Below are 10,523 nucleotides of genomic sequence, written 5' to 3' on the forward strand. Positions count from 1 at the left end.
GGAAGTGCATAGTTTCCTTTTTAAGGCTTCCTGGATGTTTGGGGTTATTTCATATGCCCAGCTCGGAGGAAGAGAATTGTTGATTTCACCTTCTTTTTTCTTACATGGAAATCAAAGGTGAACTGCTCTAAAGTACGGGCAAAGTATCAGAATCAAGCTCTTTTGGTCTGTAGTCCTTTCTCAAGGAAAAGATTGATCACACACCTTCCACAGATGTAGGGGAGCAGGGAATAATTTTTGAACTACCCTAATTCAAGTCAGTTTGGGCATAGTGGTACTTCTCTAGCTGTTTCTGAGACATACGCGTTAGCAACAGAGAGTGTTGTGCCGTCACTGGGAGGCGCCTGCGGTGATGACTTCAGAAACAGAACTGAATTATGTCACCACAGCACTTTGGGAACAGCTGCCTCTGCACACGTTTAGCCGGGAGGGACAGAGAAGGGTGCTGGATGTGTTGAAACCACGTGAGGATTTGTGGATCTCACCTCGAGGTGCACAGAGAGGGCCCATGCCCTTCTGTAAGTGTTTTGATGCTTGGCTGGGGAAAACAGTGTGGTTTTGTTGTGAATGTTTCATTTTAGTATTCTGTAGTTTGTGGAAAGCCCTTAGAGAAGCATCAAGTTTGGTACTTTGCTCAATGATGGAGCTGCACAGAGTGAGAACAGACCCAATGTACTGGTGAGGGCCTCTGCACGTTCTCTTCTTCCTACAGACGATCAACAAATAAGGGGAGACAGAGAAGAGTGGGCTGTGGTCCTCCCATAGACCGCAAGTACTAAAGCATAAACAAGAGGCTTAAGAGTCCCCCTGTCACGTTAAAATTCAGGACAGCAATGGACTTCATCACATGGGCTGGCCTGTCGACTAGTGTCTCAGGCTGTGGTGTATGAAGATGCACTCCATCTGCTTTCAGGGTAGCAATTGCAGTGGACAAGCTGCCTGACCTTAACATTTTTCATTTCATTTTTCACCAGAGTTTTGCTGGTTTCCCACCATTCAGTCTTGGTCTAGGAAAAAAAAAAAAAAGTGAATTCGGATCAAAATAAAAGGATTTCCTTTCCACTAGTTCCGTGTTCTTAACTTGACAGGTTTGATTATCGACTTAGAAGGCAAATATCTGGCCAGACTGCACGACTTGTGCTCGCAGCGTGGGACGGCTCTCGTAAAGGTGATTCAGGGTAGCTTCTGGAAAACAAGACATCAGATCTCCCAGACAGCTTTCTTTGTGCTAATGTAGGAAGGGCGAGTAAGAGTAAAGGTCCAGATACCGTAAGAAGTGGAAGGTGTGAAGGAAACTTCCTTCTGGCTGATACAGCTCCATATCTAGTTGTCAAGTATGAAGAGAGCAGCGCTAAGTTTCTTGGGGAGAGGAAAACAAAGAGGCTGGGAGATTGTACAAAGAAAAAAATGGGATGAGCTATTTCAGGAAATCCTAGGAACTGGAAATAGAGATGGGAAGAGTGCTTTAAGCCAAGACAGAAACTTTTTAAAACTAAAGCCTAGGAGTTGGATGAACCAAGAAATGAATCCATTTTGATTATGCAGTTGTGTCCAGCGTTATCTTGGGAGATATGGTTTCCACATAAATGTGTCTGGGGCTTGAAGTTTTCCTAACGCCCTTCTCTGTGTATTCCCTACTGTTTGGTAAGCGCTGAGGTCACACTGCAGACAGCAGCACGTCCTCTCCCCACTACTTAGCTGTCTGTTTTCACAACATGTCTAGGAACAGAATGGCTTGGACACAACTGCGCCTATGACCGAGTTCATTCAAGCTGGTGGACAAGGTAAGAGCTCTGGACAAGCGAAGGGGAGGGAGGGATGGATGGACATACAATATGATCACTTTAATCTCATTTCTCTAAGAACCCTTGCCGAGAAAACAAACCAAAACAGAACGGAACAGAACAAATGAAGCAAGCAGCCAGCTTGCTGGAGACATTGTCTGGGAAACAGTGAAAACACTTGCAGACAAAAAGCATACCAAAGGACTAACTCTTTGAGCTTAATTCTAATCAAACAGCATAACCTCAAAGTCCTGTTTCTGTTCGTAACAGGCTGGTACAGTAACATGTCACATTTGATGACTTTGCAGCAGAGATGTCAGGAATGCAGCTTGGGATCACCTCCTTCTACTGAGAGTTCAGTTTGAAGGGATGAGCAAGTAATTTTTCCTGGGTGGACGGAAATCTAAAGTCTGTTTTCTAACACTCTTCCAGACACTTCTCTGTCCATCGGCCTGTCCTGCCAACTCTGGTGCGAGTGTGAAGTTGTGGCAAGAGGGGTTTCCCGTTCCTATTTGACCTGGTGGACACCAGCTTTCCTAGGAAATGGCTGATGTTGCTGAGGAGGCGGCAGTATCAAAGCCCTAGATTCTGAAAGCAGCAAAGCAAGCTAGAGGAAAACTGTATGTCCGGGTAATTTTCTTTCTTTTTATTTTTTCATTCTTCACTTGTAAGAAAATCTAAGTCTTTAAACCGTTTGTTTGAAAACACAGCTTTATGGAAATGCTTCTGGGTGTGCTCCTTCCCCTTGTTTGGAGCCTGCTTAACCTCGCTTCAGCTCTAGGACACCTATGCTCGAATTTATGCTTCCCATGATAAAGCGGCGTTCTTTCGGTATTCTCTTCTGTGACGGTTGCAGGTGAGGTTGAAAAGAGCTGTCAGTACGATTCTTCGTTTCCTTTGCAGTATCCAAAACTCCGTATTACAGCGGATCTTCTCCTCTGATCTGAAAAGCTTCACGGGCCAAAAGAGAATTGAGATGAAGAAGGAAATAGAGAATGCTGACCAGTCTTTGCAATTACCACCCGTAAGTGTTGTGAAAGAATCCGGTGCATTTCTGTAGTGGTAGAAAGTTAATAAAGTCATGATCGTGCGCTTGAAGGCAAGCAATGCTATAAAAAGGAAGAATGCAAGGCCCTGCTTAAGGACAGTCTTCAGGCTGCTTCTCGATCAACAGCTCATTTGGTTGTTCCACAACCTCATCTCCGCTTGCTTAGAAGTTGTGAAGGTCGGAAGCACACTCCGTGTTTTTCATCCATCCCCTCTGTGTATCTTTTCCCTGACAGCAACTTCTGTCTTGGCTCTTCACATCCAGCCAGAGCAGTTTCTTTGCCTCCGCAACCTGCAGGTTGTCCTCGCGTGTGTACCTGTGGTGGACTGAGGGTAATGCTTGTAACGCACACAGATGCTGTATTCACTAGCACTTTGAGAAAAGAGAGCAAGAAGCTAACCTGCGCAGCAGTTTCTTAGGTTTCTGTATCTCTCTCTCTCTCTCTCTCTCTCTGCGCATATATTTCATTACTTATTTACTTTTTTAAAGATCCTTTAAATATAGTAGATCCTTTAAGAAAGCTTACTTGTCCTTCTCCTTTACTTGTTTTTAACGTTTACTTTTCTAACCAATCCTTAATGTTACAACATTGGATTTATTTAGTTCTCAGTTCTTAGAAGTTCTCAAAGCACATCAGTGATTTCTCTATTTCTCAATCTTTCCATCTGCATTGAGACCTCTTATCTGAATTTAGGTAGTAGGTGAAGAAGAACACTGAAACCAGCTGAAGCCGGATCAGCATAGATGCTTCTGTGCTAGGAAGTAATTCAGAGTGCTTCCATGGTGTACTTTAGACAGATTTCCTCCGGTCCTCTGGACTCAGCATCCCCAAGGGATATTTCAAAGCTCTCTGAAGGACCCGTCATTATCTCTGACACTGCAGTCTCCATTAGGAAGGGGTAAATATGCCTTGCCCTTGTGCAAAGGAACTACTCAGTTAGCTGTTTCTAACCCAAATCTCTTTGTTGTCTTGTGTTGACAGACACCACCCGGCTAGCCAAGCTAACCATTGCAAATGGAAGGAGTGGGACATCTTCCAAAGCCTGCTGCTGCTTCTAAGCAGAACTGCGATGTAGGTGGGGACACAGCAAGAGGACACGTCCAGGCCACGGTGGAACTGCAAGGCACCTGTCTAAGCCACAGAACGAAGTCAGCGATTCCCAGTTGGAGACTGTTGCTCGCCTAGTGACACAGCAGCTGGAGCGCTTCTGGTTGCTGCTGATGGGTTCCCGTGAATCAGCCAGGGATATGAGCTATGAGAACGACTGAAGCAATCTGAAGATACCTGAAAGAAAGAAAAGAGGAGGGAAGAAGACAAGAGGGGAGGGAAGGGGAGGGAATAAAAGGAAAGGAGGGGAGGGAAGGGGATGGGAGGGGAAGGGAGGGAAGGGGAGGGGAGGAAAGGGCAGGGGAGGGGAGGGGAGGATAGGGTAGTGTAGCATAGCATAGCGTAGGGTAGCATAGCGTAGTGTGGTAGAGGGGAGGGGAGCGTAGGAGAGTATAGGGTAGTGTAGGGGAGCGGAGTTTAGGGGAGTTTAGGGTAGGATAGGGGAGGGGAGCGTAGGGGAGCATAGGGGAGGGGGAGTATAGGGTAGTATAGGGGAGGGGAGTGTAGGGGTGTGTAGGGTAGTATAGGGGAGGGGAGTGTAGGGGTGTGTAGGGTAGTATAGGGGAAGGGGAGTGTAGCAGAGTGTAGGGACAGGGAGCATAGGGGAGGGGAGGGGAGGGCAGGAGAGGGTAAGATAGTGTAGGGGAGGTTAGGGGAGGGTAGGATAGGGTAGCATAGCGTAGCGTAGTGTAGCATAGCGTAGCGTAGGGTAGCATAGCGTAGCATGGTAGAGGGGAGGGGAGCGTAGGAGAGGGGAGGGGAGGGCAGGGGAGGGGAGGGAAAAGAGGGGATGGGAGGGGTGGGGAGTGCTACCATAAATAAAATTGCCAAATACATGACATTTTGGACTCGGAGCCAAATATTTGTGTTGCTGAAGGGATGCAAGACACAGACTCCTGATGGCTCTTGAACAGGAGGCGTTTATTGCCCTTTTTCACTCCTACATGTCCTCTCCCCGTAGCCCCACGTGCTGTCCACGCGCCCGAATCTATCATACAGTTGGTCAGAGACCCTCAGACACGCACCTGGAGCCAGCCAGCAATTGCCCACTGCCCAAAGGTCCTCTTTAGCACTGTAGCCATTTCTTGATCTCAGCCTGGCTCAAGGTTTTGTTTCTACCGCTTGTTTCCTCATTACCTCTAATTCAGGGACCTGCGAAACAGCGCGAAGCCACCTGAAAATTCCCTCCCCACGCGTTGCCATTCATTCCACAACCTGATTTATCGCTGCCATCCGCGCGTTGCACAGTGCCATGACAGGTTTGGCATGCACAGAGGTGGCTGAGGATTTTCAGAAAGAACTTTCCTTAAGAACTGCATCAAGACTTTTGCTGGAAGGCAAAAGATCGGGTGATTGATTAACGTAGGGAAGGCAGCTGAGCAAGGGAAGCATCTTCCAAACTTCCAAATATTTCCTGGATACAGAACTACAACTCCTCTGCTCTCCGCTTAGGAGTTTCTGTCACCTGCTTAGGAAGCAGAAGCAGGAACATGGGATTTAGAGGATCCAGCTGAAGCGTCAGTGCCAGTTAGAGGAAACCATCAATTTACGGGCTTTGAAGAGAGTTTGACCAGTGTTCCAAGGAACATGTACTAGTGCTGCATATATATGTATATAAATATCTCTACAGCTGGCTTGTATCAGACCTAGAGTGGCCATCAGGACTAGGGAAGCGGTTGTCCCTCTGTGCGCGGCTCTGGTGAGGCCGCACCTCGAGCACTGTGTTCAGCGAAGAGCTCGAGGTGCTGGAGCGTGTCTGGAGAAGGGCTCTGAAGCTTGTGAAGGGTTTAGAGAACAAGTCTGGTGAGGAGCGGCTGAGGGAGCTGGGGTTGTTCAGCCTGGAGAAAAGGAGGCTCAGGGGAGACCTTCCTGTGCTCTACAGGAAGCTGAAAGGAGGCTCCAGAGAGGTGGGGATCGTTCTCTTCTCCCAAGCCCCAAGTGACAAGACAAGAACAAAACCCCTTAGGTTGTACCAGGGGAGGTTTTGGTTGGTTCTTACGAAAAATTTCTTCACCGAAAGAGTTGCTCTGGTGCGTTTACGTGGCAAGGTTTTGGTAGCAGGGGGCCATAGGGGTGGCTTCTGTGAGAAGAACCTGGAAGCTGCCCCACGTTAGATAACGGCTCCCCTGCTGGCCAGAGCCAAGCCAAGAAACGATGTCGCTTGTTCCTCTGTGAGAGCATATTGAAGAAAGGAGAACAAAAATAACAAAAAAAAAGCTGCTTCCCAGGGAGAAAGAGAGGAGAAGCAGCCCTGCAGCCCCCCAGGTGAGTGCAGCAGGAGGGCAGGAGGTGCTCCAGGCAGGCAGCAGCAGTTCCCCTGCGGGCTGTGCAGGGAGAGGCCCCCGGTGGAGCAGGCTGTCCCCCTGCAGCCCATGGAGCAGATCTCCACGCTGCAGCCCCCCCGTGGGTGGAGGAGCCCCCGGTGGAGCAGGTGGATGTGGCCTGGAGGAGGCTGCGGCCCACAGAGAGCCCCCGCAGGAGCAGGGGGTCTGGGGGGAGCTGCCGCCCAGCCGTGGGGGACCCGTGCTGGAGCAGTTTGCTCCTGGGGGATGCATGGATGGAGCCCGTGGGACAGAGCCGTGTGGGAGCAGTGCTTGAGGAGCTGCTGCCTGTGGGCAGCCCGTGTGGGATCAGCTGGGAAAGGACGGCATCCTGTGGGAGGGACCCCACGGGGAGCAGGGGCAGGGAGGGAGCGAGAAGGAGCGGCGGGGACAAAGCATCAGGGACTGACCGCAGCCCTCAGTCCCCTGTTTCCCTGCGCTGCTCAGGAGGAGGAGGTGGAAGAGGGCAGATGGGGAGAAGACGTTTTGGGTTTCTTTCCTTTGTTTCTCACGTGTCTAGTTTGTTGGTAGTAGGCAATCACTCTTACTGTCTCCCTATGCTGAGTCTGCTTTGCCCGTCACGATAATTGTTGAGTGATCTCCCCGTCCTTATCTCAGCCCTTGAGCCCTTTGCATCGTATTTTCTCCCCCTTTCCCTTGGAGGAGGGGGAGGGAGAGAGCGGCCGTGGTGGAACTCGGCTGCCCACCCGATTCAGACCAGCACAGTTGCAAAGGACTGGAAAAGTTTTCCGAAGAAACAAGATGTTTAACAAGGGAATGCATAGTTTCCTTTTTAAGGCTTCCTGGATGTTTGGGGTTATTTCATATGCCCAGCTCGGAGGAAGAGAATTGTTGATTTCACCTTCTTTTTTCTTACATGGAAATCAAAGGTGAACTGCTCTAAAGTACGGGCAAAGTATCAGAATCAAGCTCTTTTGGTCTGTAGTCCTTTCTCAAGGAAAAGATTGATCACACACCTTCCACAGATGTAGGGGAGCAGGGAATAATTTTTGAACTACCCTAATTCAAGTCAGTTTGGGCATAGTGGTACTTCTCTAGCTGTTTCTGAGACATACGCGTTAGCAACAGAGAGTGTTGTGCCGTCACTGGGAGGCGCCTGCGGTGATGACTTCAGAAACAGAACTGAATTATGTCACCACAGCACTTTGGGAACAGCTGCCTCTGCACACGTTTAGCCGGGAGGGACAGAGAAGGGTGCTGGATGTGTTGAAACCACGTGAGGATTTGTGGATCTCACCTCGAGGTGCACAGAGAGGGCCCATGCCCTTCTGTAAGTGTTTTGATGCTTGGCTGGGGAAAACAGTGTGGTTTTGTTGTGAATGTTTCATTTTAGTATTCTGTAGTTTGTGGAAAGCCCTTAGAGAAGCATCAAGTTTGGTACTTTGCTCAATGATGGAGCTGCACAGAGTGAGAACAGACCCAATGTACGGGTGAGGGCCTCTGCACGTTCTCTTCTTCCTACAGACGATCAACAAATAAGGGGAGACAGAGAAGAGTGTGCTGTGGTCCTCCCATAGACCGCAAGTACTAAAGCATAAACAAGAGGCTTAAGAGTCCCCCTGTCACGTTAAAATTCAGGACAGCAATGGACTTCATCACATGGGCTGGCCTGTCGACTAGTGTCTCAGGCTGTGGTGTATGAAGATGCACTCCATCTGCTTTCAGGGTAGCAATTGCAGTGGACAAGCTGCCTGACCTTAACATTTTTCATTTCATTTTTCACCAGAGTTTTGCTGGTTTCCCACCATTCAGTCTTGGTCTAGGAAAAAAAAAAAAAAGTGAATTCGGATCAAAATAAAAGGATTTCCTTTCCACTAGTTCCGTGTTCTTAACTTGACAGGTTTGATTATCGACTTAGAAGGCAAATATCTGGCCAGACTGCACGACTTGTGCTCGCAGCGTGGGACGGCTCTCGTAAAGGTGATTCAGGGTAGCTTCTGGAAAACAAGACATCAGATCTCCCAGACAGCTTTCTTTGTGCTAATGTAGGAAGGGCGAGTAAGAGTAAAGGTCCAGATACCGTAAGAAGTGGAAGGTGTGAAGGAAACTTCCTTCTGGCTGATACAGCTCCATATCTAGTTGTCAAGTATGAAGAGAGCAGCGCTAAGTTTCTTGGGGAGAGGAAAACAAAGAGGCTGGGAGATTGTACAAAGAAAAAAATGGGATGAGCTATTTCAGGAAATCCTAGGAACTGGAAATAGAGATGGGAAGAGTGCTTTAAGCCAAGACAGAAACTTTTTAAAACTAAAGCCTAGGAGTTGGATGAACCAAGAAATGAATCCATTTTGATTATGCAGTTGTGTCCAGCGTTATCTTGGGAGATATGGTTTCCACATAAATGTGTCTGGGGCTTGAAGTTTTCCTAACGCCCTTCTCTGTGTATTCCCTACTGTTTGGTAAGCGCTGAGGTCACACTGCAGACAGCAGCACGTCCTCTCCCCACTACTTAGCTGTCTGTTTTCACAACATGTCTAGGAACAGAATGGCTTGGACACAACTGCGCCTATGACCGAGTTCATTCAAGCTGGTGGACAAGGTAAGAGCTCTGGACAAGCGAAGGGGAGGGAGGGATGGATGGACATACAATATGATCACTTTAATCTCATTTCTCTAAGAACCCTTGCCGAGAAAACAAACCAAAACAGAACGGAACAGAACAAATGAAGCAAGCAGCCAGCTTGCTGGAGACATTGTCTGGGAAACAGTGAAAACACTTGCAGACAAAAAGCATACCAAAGGACTAACTCTTTGAGCTTAATTCTAATCAAACAGCATAACCTCAAAGTCCTGTTTCTGTTCGTAACAGGCTGGTACAGTAACATGTCACATTTGATGACTTTGCAGCAGAGATGTCAGGAATGCAGCTTGGGATCACCTCCTTCTACTGAGAGTTCAGTTTGAAGGGATGAGCAAGTAATTTTTCCTGGGTGGACGGAAATCTAAAGTCTGTTTTCTAACACTCTTCCAGACACTTCTCTGTCCATCGGCCTGTCCTGCCAACTCTGGTGCGAGTGTGAAGTTGTGGCAAGAGGGGTTTCCCGTTCCTATTTGACCTGGTGGACACCAGCTTTCCTAGGAAATGGCTGATGTTGCTGAGGAGGCGGCAGTATCAAAGCCCTAGATTCTGAAAGCAGCAAAGCAAGCTAGAGGAAAACTGTATGTCCGGGTAATTTTCTTTCTTTTTATTTTTTCATTCTTCACTTGTAAGAAAATCTAAGTCTTTAAACCGTTTGTTTGAAAACACAGCTTTATGGAAATGCTTCTGGGTGTGCTCCTTCCCCTTGTTTGGAGCCTGCTTAACCTCGCTTCAGCTCTAGGACACCTATGCTCGAATTTATGCTTCCCATGATAAAGCGGCGTTCTTTCGGTATTCTCTTCTGTGACGGTTGCAGGTGAGGTTGAAAAGAGCTGTCAGTACGATTCTTCGTTTCCTTTGCAGTATCCAAAACTCCGTATTACAGCGGATCTTCTCCTCTGATCTGAAAAGCTTCACGGGCCAAAAGAGAATTGAGATGAAGAAGGAAATAGAGAATGCTGACCAGTCTTTGCAATTACCACCCGTAAGTGTTGTGAAAGAATCCGGTGCATTTCTGTAGTGGTAGAAAGTTAATAAAGTCATGATCGTGCGCTTGAAGGCAAGCAATGCTATAAAAAGGAAGAATGCAAGGCCCTGCTTAAGGACAGTCTTCAGGCTGCTTCTCGATCAACAGCTCATTTGGTTGTTCCACAACCTCATCTCCGCTTGCTTAGAAGTTGTGAAGGTCGGAAGCACACTCCGTGTTTTTCATCCATCCCCTCTGTGTATCTTTTCCCTGACAGCAACTTCTGTCTTGGCTCTTCACATCCAGCCAGAGCAGTTTCTTTGCCTCCGCAACCTGCAGGTTGTCCTCGCGTGTGTACCTGTGGTGGACTGAGGGTAATGCTTGTAACGCACACAGATGCTGTATTCACTAGCACTTTGAGAAAAGAGAGCAAGAAGCTAACCTGCGCAGCAGTTTCTTAGGTTTCTGTATCTCTCTCTCTCTCTCTCTCTCTCTGCGCATATATTTCATTACTTATTTACTTTTTTAAAGATCCTTTAAATATAGTAGATCCTTTAAGAAAGCTTACTTGTCCTTCTCCTTTACTTGTTTTTAACGTTTACTTTTCTAACCAATCCTTAATGTTACAACATTGGATTTATTTAGTTCTCAGTTCTTAGAAGTTCTCAAAGCACATCAGTGATTTCTCTATTTCTCAAT

This window comes from Anas platyrhynchos, chromosome 3 (genome assembly GCF_047663525.1).
Source record: "Anas platyrhynchos isolate ZD024472 breed Pekin duck chromosome 3, IASCAAS_PekinDuck_T2T, whole genome shotgun sequence".
Classification (NCBI taxonomy): Eukaryota; Metazoa; Chordata; class Aves; order Anseriformes; family Anatidae; genus Anas; species Anas platyrhynchos.